This window comes from Cebus imitator, unplaced genomic scaffold (assembly GCF_001604975.1).
Source record: "Cebus imitator isolate Cc_AM_T3 unplaced genomic scaffold, Cebus_imitator-1.0 Scaffold115, whole genome shotgun sequence".
In the NCBI taxonomy this organism is placed as follows: Eukaryota; Metazoa; Chordata; class Mammalia; order Primates; family Cebidae; genus Cebus; species Cebus imitator.
The window spans coordinates 457,227-463,336 of record NW_016107430.1 but is presented as its reverse complement, the minus strand read 5'-3'; the positions used below and the strand labels follow the sequence as shown (position 1 = coordinate 463,336).

General features: G+C 37.3%; 1 non-coding gene across 1 annotated transcript; it reads right to left on the bottom strand.

The window, feature by feature from the left end:
• Window positions 1-3,548: 3,548 nt before the first annotated feature.
• LINC02876 lies at window positions 3,549-5,676 on the bottom strand. Its single transcript, XR_005201900.1, has 4 exons — window positions 5,472-5,676; window positions 4,668-4,754; window positions 4,409-4,557; window positions 3,549-3,948 (listed from the first exon to the last, which is right to left on the bottom strand). It is a non-coding gene; the product is annotated as a long intergenic non-protein coding RNA 2876 (transcript).
• Window positions 5,677-6,110: the final 434 nt, after the last annotated feature.

The window sequence follows — 6,110 nt, the reverse complement described above, 5'->3', positions numbered from 1 at the left end:
AATGAAACAATTTATACCCAACATGAATCCTAATATAGCCAGTGCTTTCTGCATGGCCTGAATTAGCACATGCTCTGCCTGGGATTTGTCCAGCACTTCTCCTTGTGATGAAGTTGAAAACACCACCATAGGACTGAGTCAGTGTGGTAAATGCAATATTAAATCAAAAACAAAAAAATTATTAGTTATGGAATATTTGCCACTATTTCACTTATACCTTTATTTATTGAGATTGGAGGACTGGGTGCTTATATTTCCTTTTTTTTTTTTTTTTTTTAATGTGCTAAGAAGTTAACTTATGCAAGAGGTTTTAACTATCAATGCTTGTTGATTAGCTGAACAGTTTCTTAGAACCTATCAAACATACCATCTCCATTTATCAAAATATGATGAAAAAGAAAGGTCTCTAAAGAGTTCTTTTTCTTTCTGTTATGTTTTCAAATTTTCCATGTAAAAAATGACCAACTCCCACAGTATCTTTTTCACTAGGCACAATGGGCTGTCTCCAATCCCAGGGCATATATGTTCTCCTTCTGCAAGGGATTCATATAAAGCTGTGGTGGGAAAGTCTCATAATCTTTCAGGCAAGCTACAAACTCCCAAAGACAGATTCACGTTTTGGGGCAGAAGGTAATAAATACATTTATTCGATTAATTGCCCTGACAGTCTAAATGTGTAGAATTTGAAAAAGAGAATGTTGTTAAAGACAGGCTATCTTAGTAGTGTCTCGTACATAGTGTCCAAATTAATGGCGAACACAAGGTTACCCAGATAGATACAGAAGAGTAATAATAAATGGATAAGGAAGCTTTCTAATGCAACATTAACTGACTCAAATTATGAGCCAGTGACTACAATTCTTTTTTTTTTTTTGAGATGGGGTCTCGCTCTGTGGCTCAAGCTGGAGTGTAGTGGCACGATCTCAACTCACTGCAACCTCCACCTCCGGAGTTCAAGCAATTCTCCTGCCTCAGCCTCCCAAGTAGCTGGGACCACAGACATGAGCATTTTTATATGTTTAATAGAAACAGGGTTTGCCATGTTGGCCAGGCTGTTCTCGAACTCCTGACCTCAGGTGATCTGCCCACCCAAAGTGCTGGGATAACAGACGCCAGCCACACCTGGCCTAAAATACTTAACTAGAGTTTGTTTCCTTAAAGTAAAATTCCTCCCACATAGTTTAATAGATACCATTAGACTTTAGACTTTGAATTAAAAAGATAAGGTTTTAAACTTCGGTAAGGTCACAAATGATCAAAACATTCTGGGAAAGTTTTCTTGAGCTTATTTTCCTAATTTAGTGTCTACCCTATCATCTGGCATATAATGTGTTTAATATTTTTTACATCCTTTTATTACCTATTTACTACCTTAAATACTTGGTATTATGTGATATTTTTGAAGGAAATGCCCTTAAGGAGCTTACAAACAGATGTATGAGGTAATACTTAAATTTACAAAATAACCAAGCTTGATTTACAAACATAATAATTGTAATTAATTAATATATAATTTTCAGTGAGCCAAATTTTATAAAATAATAAAACCTAAAACAAAACAAAATGATGATAAGGTCTGGGTAAGAATCTGGGAACCTTTCAGAGGGGAGGTTAATTAAAACAGAACTTTGTGGTGAGTGTGGGCTTTAGTTCTTTGCAGTATATATGACAGAGGAAGTTCAAAGGACTGACTGCATAAATCATGTAGCAATGAATGAGAAAATTATGAGGAAGTGAGTAAATTCCATCGGGCAGAAGATACTAAGAATCATGGAGAAAAGGTTGCATAAGGCTGGTAGCAATAGTTGGAAGATAATCTGGAGTACGAAGGTGAATAGTACAATTATGAATAGAAGTTCCAAAGGCTTTACACTAATAGGAATGTTTGCCCAATCCAGGATCCCTTCTCTGGGAGGACTGACCCCCTCCCTCCACCCATCTACAGTGTGGAGCCATGGAAAATGTATTTATAAGATATGACTTTCAGCACCATTTCCCAATTTCCTTCTTCCCCTTACTTTTAGCAAAATATGAGAAATGAATACCTCATCTAAAATGGGCAGGCATATGTTGGATGTCAGATCTCAACAATTCTTAAAGAAAAAAAAAAAAAGAAAATGGAAGTTAGAAACATTCTAAACAGTTGGTTAAGCAACTAAATTGATACCACGGAAAGTCAGTGCTTAGAGCTCTAGTTTGAGCCATAAGCACTTGAAAAAAAGAATGAATATTCTTGAGAGGGAAGGTAAACTGGAGAAAGAAAGAAAGAACACAAAAGAAGACTTTTTTTAAAAAAAGAAAAGATATTATGAAGCATACACAGAGAAAGAAAAGATGAAAAATCATGGTTTTCTTTAAAAACAAAGTGGATTGTTCCTACCATCTGTCTAATCCCCAATCCAAGTTTTTTCTAAATATTTCTCCTGATTTCTTCCTTTGGTTACTTTATTATCTTTGCATTCTTATACTGTATCTTTTTCCTTTTTATTTTACTTGAAATAAGATTTTGTTATCTAAACCAAAAACGTTTGGACTGAGATGGTAGTAACAGGAGTATGCAGACTGGATAAAAATAAGGTTGGCCAAGGAAAAGTAAAACCAATTGAAAACATTTGAGAGGGAGGAAATAAGGAAGTCAGGAGGATACCTTAACTAGAAAGTAAGGGATCAGTTCAAAAAATATTATAAAAAAATATTCAGCACTAATGAGTAATCACATATGAAACTTCATAAAAACAGATTGAAATTCACAAATGTGATTAAACAAGGCCATATTCAGTATATACTATGTAGAATACCATAATATTGAATAATTAGATTAACCAATATAGGGAAGCCAGTATGTTGTCCAAGTGATTTGATTTTACAAGAATAATAAAGAATTTATTGGAGCTTTTATTAAAATGTAAACTCAGTGAAGATGGGGGTTATGTTTGTTTTATTCATCACTATATACTGGTGGTGTAAGACTTTCTCCTTAGTACAGCTAAAAACTGGGTTCTTGTCACACAACCACAAAAGATCAGGCTTGCAGATACTCCGAAGGGTGGGAAGGGCAGGGTTTATTGAGTGTAAAGGAAAAAAAAAGGAAACAGGGACTCTAAGCAAAGAAACAGTCCTGCATTTAATAGGCTTCTTGCCTCACAGATTGAAACTCAGGTTACCACCCCAGATCAGGAGAGGCCAGGCTCCTCCTTACTGCAAACAGCTTGAACTTCCAGAGGCTCCACCCCAGTGTGCACTCCTCCTACTGCACAAGCTGGTCAGGGGTTCTTTGGGGACCCCTCTATACTTGGCTGTCTCACTGGTGCCTAGAAAAATGCATAGTGGTTTATATTTGCTCAGCAAATATTTTTAAATAATTTAAATTGTGTTTTTTTCTATGAGAGCGGCACATTCACAATGACACAATGAGCAGGAAAAAATTAAATTATTTCAATCTCATTATTATATGAGCCATTATGTTGGTGCTAGGAAAAATAAGATCAATGAAACATGGTAAACCTTGATAGAGGACCTTGCAGTCCTGGGGAAAAAAGGCAAAGATAAATGTACATTTAGGTTTATTGCCTCTTAAAACTTGAGAGTGGGAGGTTTTGGAAGAGGGTAACAGTTCTGCTTCATGCGAATTTTTGCTTTTAATACATACTCCCATTACCTTGCTTTACATCATCTAAACAGGTATTAACTACACTAGTATTTTGTAATTTGATATCTAATTCATAAGTCTTTGGTATGAGCCCATTTGTAGGACTTGGGCTCAGTACTCATTCCTCATCAAGGTGCATCATTTCCATCTGTAGAGCTGGCAATAAGAAGTATCAATGGTAATTTCCAGGAGCTCCTCTCAGAGATGTAGCTCACCTTGTGAAAGATCTAAAACAAAAACAATAAGACACTGAGAAAAAGGGATGGTGGATCCAGTTCCAGTTCCAGTGAGGAGGCCATCTGTCAAGTGATAGAGTCATAGAGGGGAGCCCATGTTGTCAGTGGAAGAATCATATTAAACAGCAAGAATAAAGGGAAAAGGTGAAAATGAAAGAGGAGAATGAACTGAGAGGATTCTAATCATGATGATATCATGATTAGAGAAGAGTAAGTTAAAAAGATCAATTCAGACAAAACATATTCAATGGTGAAGTCATACTTGCATTCAACATGAATGCAGTGCTGTTTGTTGTGTAGACACAGCATAATGGAGTTCTCTATGGCTAAACATATGATGTCATCCATAAAAACTGACTAGGTCACTCTATAGATACGTCTATATTCATGTATCCATAATTATTCATCAAATGCATAATATACTCAAGACATTTTTCTGAGCACTGTGGAGAATTAATTATCAATCTAACAAAACTTTGCCTTTGAAGTAGAAATTATCAGTTTACAAAAGAGACACACTCACATTTGTTTGAAATTTCCAGAATAAATTTCTTTTGTACTCTGAGAAGATCTTACCTAAGGCAAGTTCATCTCTAAAGAATGGAGAAGTTTCTGTTCTACAATTGCCAAGGAAAATTCCAGTTAGTATGAATGAGGGCCTCAATCTCATATCTGCACCAGAAAGTGAACAGGAAAGAACGAAGAGGAGATCAGAAAACAGTGGGGTAGAAATTAAAATTCTCATTTAAAAAACCTAAGAAAAACATGAGGGAAGAAATTACTCTGCATGTTTCCCAGCTGATTCACAGGAGATTTATGATTAGAGTTGGCCAGAGGAGGCAAAGGCATGGGCTCTGTTGTGCCCCTTCCTGGAATTAGGTGATATGGATGAGCAGTTCTCCCCTTCGATGGAGTCTGCATCATTTCCCCTGCTGTCCCTCTTGCTGGAAATGTCCCCCAGCAAACACAGGGCTTGCTCTGCTGTGGCTGCAAAACTGAGCTGCTGGCAGGGGGCAGGACTGCTTTCCAAAGAGGAGAACAGATAGGGTTTCTTTGCTGCTATGGTAGCAACTCAGGCAGCAATTCCTTTGGAAAAGACTCCACCCTAAACCCTTTAAGGCTGGGCAAAAGATTAATGCAGCGGCTTAAAGTCAAAGAAATTCCAAGCTCCTTGCTCCAGAGAAGATTAAGTCAGTGGGAAATCCAAATAATGAGGGCCCCAAGGAACTATTCTGAAAATCAGAGGAAACTGAAAGAAAAACTTAAAATAACATCTCTTTTAAAGGAAAATAAAAACAACGGGAGGTTTAATAAATTTATATGGCCTCTTACTGGATTGTAAACATCTGAGGTGATAAGTAAATAGAAGAGGGAATGGTGTAAAGGAGGGAAAAAATTAGATGGTTTTTACAACTCTGCAGCATCTGCCAGCCCATATTACAGTGCTGACCTGACTGGTGAACTTCTCTGGGGACACCCCAGAGTGTGAAAGAGGGGAAATGGGGAAAGAATAAGACCTGAGTTTCAAGGGAAAGATAGAAATAAATAAAATCTCTAAAAGTGTGCTTTTCTAGTCCCTGAATTACCATCAGCAAACGCTGCAAAGGTGGATTTAAGCAAAGTGTATATGCTAGAGATGCTGTTGAAGAAGGGATGAAACAGTGCTTGGCTATCTAAAGCTGAGGAGTTCTGAAGATCCTCACCCAACCTAAAACTTGATGGTGCTCATGTCTCTGTGGCTCTGAAGCAGAGCTAACCTTAAATCTCTTTATTCATTTAGACCTGGAGGGAAGACAGAGGAAGAGGCTTACCTCTGTAATTTGGACTTCGACTATTCTGTCACAATTGCTGCCTTGTTGTTTGTGGGGTTTTTTTAAAATCATTTTTTTCTTTTTCTGGCAGCTGCACAAGAATGTCCAGGAACCATATGCAGAATGAGTTTTAATTTCTGGGTTCTCCTGTATTCCAAGTTCAAGAGGCTGCTCATGAAACCTAATCAAACGTTTTAAACACCTTCCTTGTGTCTGTCACTCCTCCCCCTTGCTACCATCTAGGGATTTAGCTCAAGGAAACCTTGGCTAACAGTCAACTGAAAGTTGACTCTGAGATGGAAAGATTGGAAAATTCCAAAGATCTGCCAATGTTAATTTGATTGACTTCAAGGTCATCACATCAACCAACATATTATCAGCATCTGCAATTTCTCCTTTTCCTTCCTTCCTTCC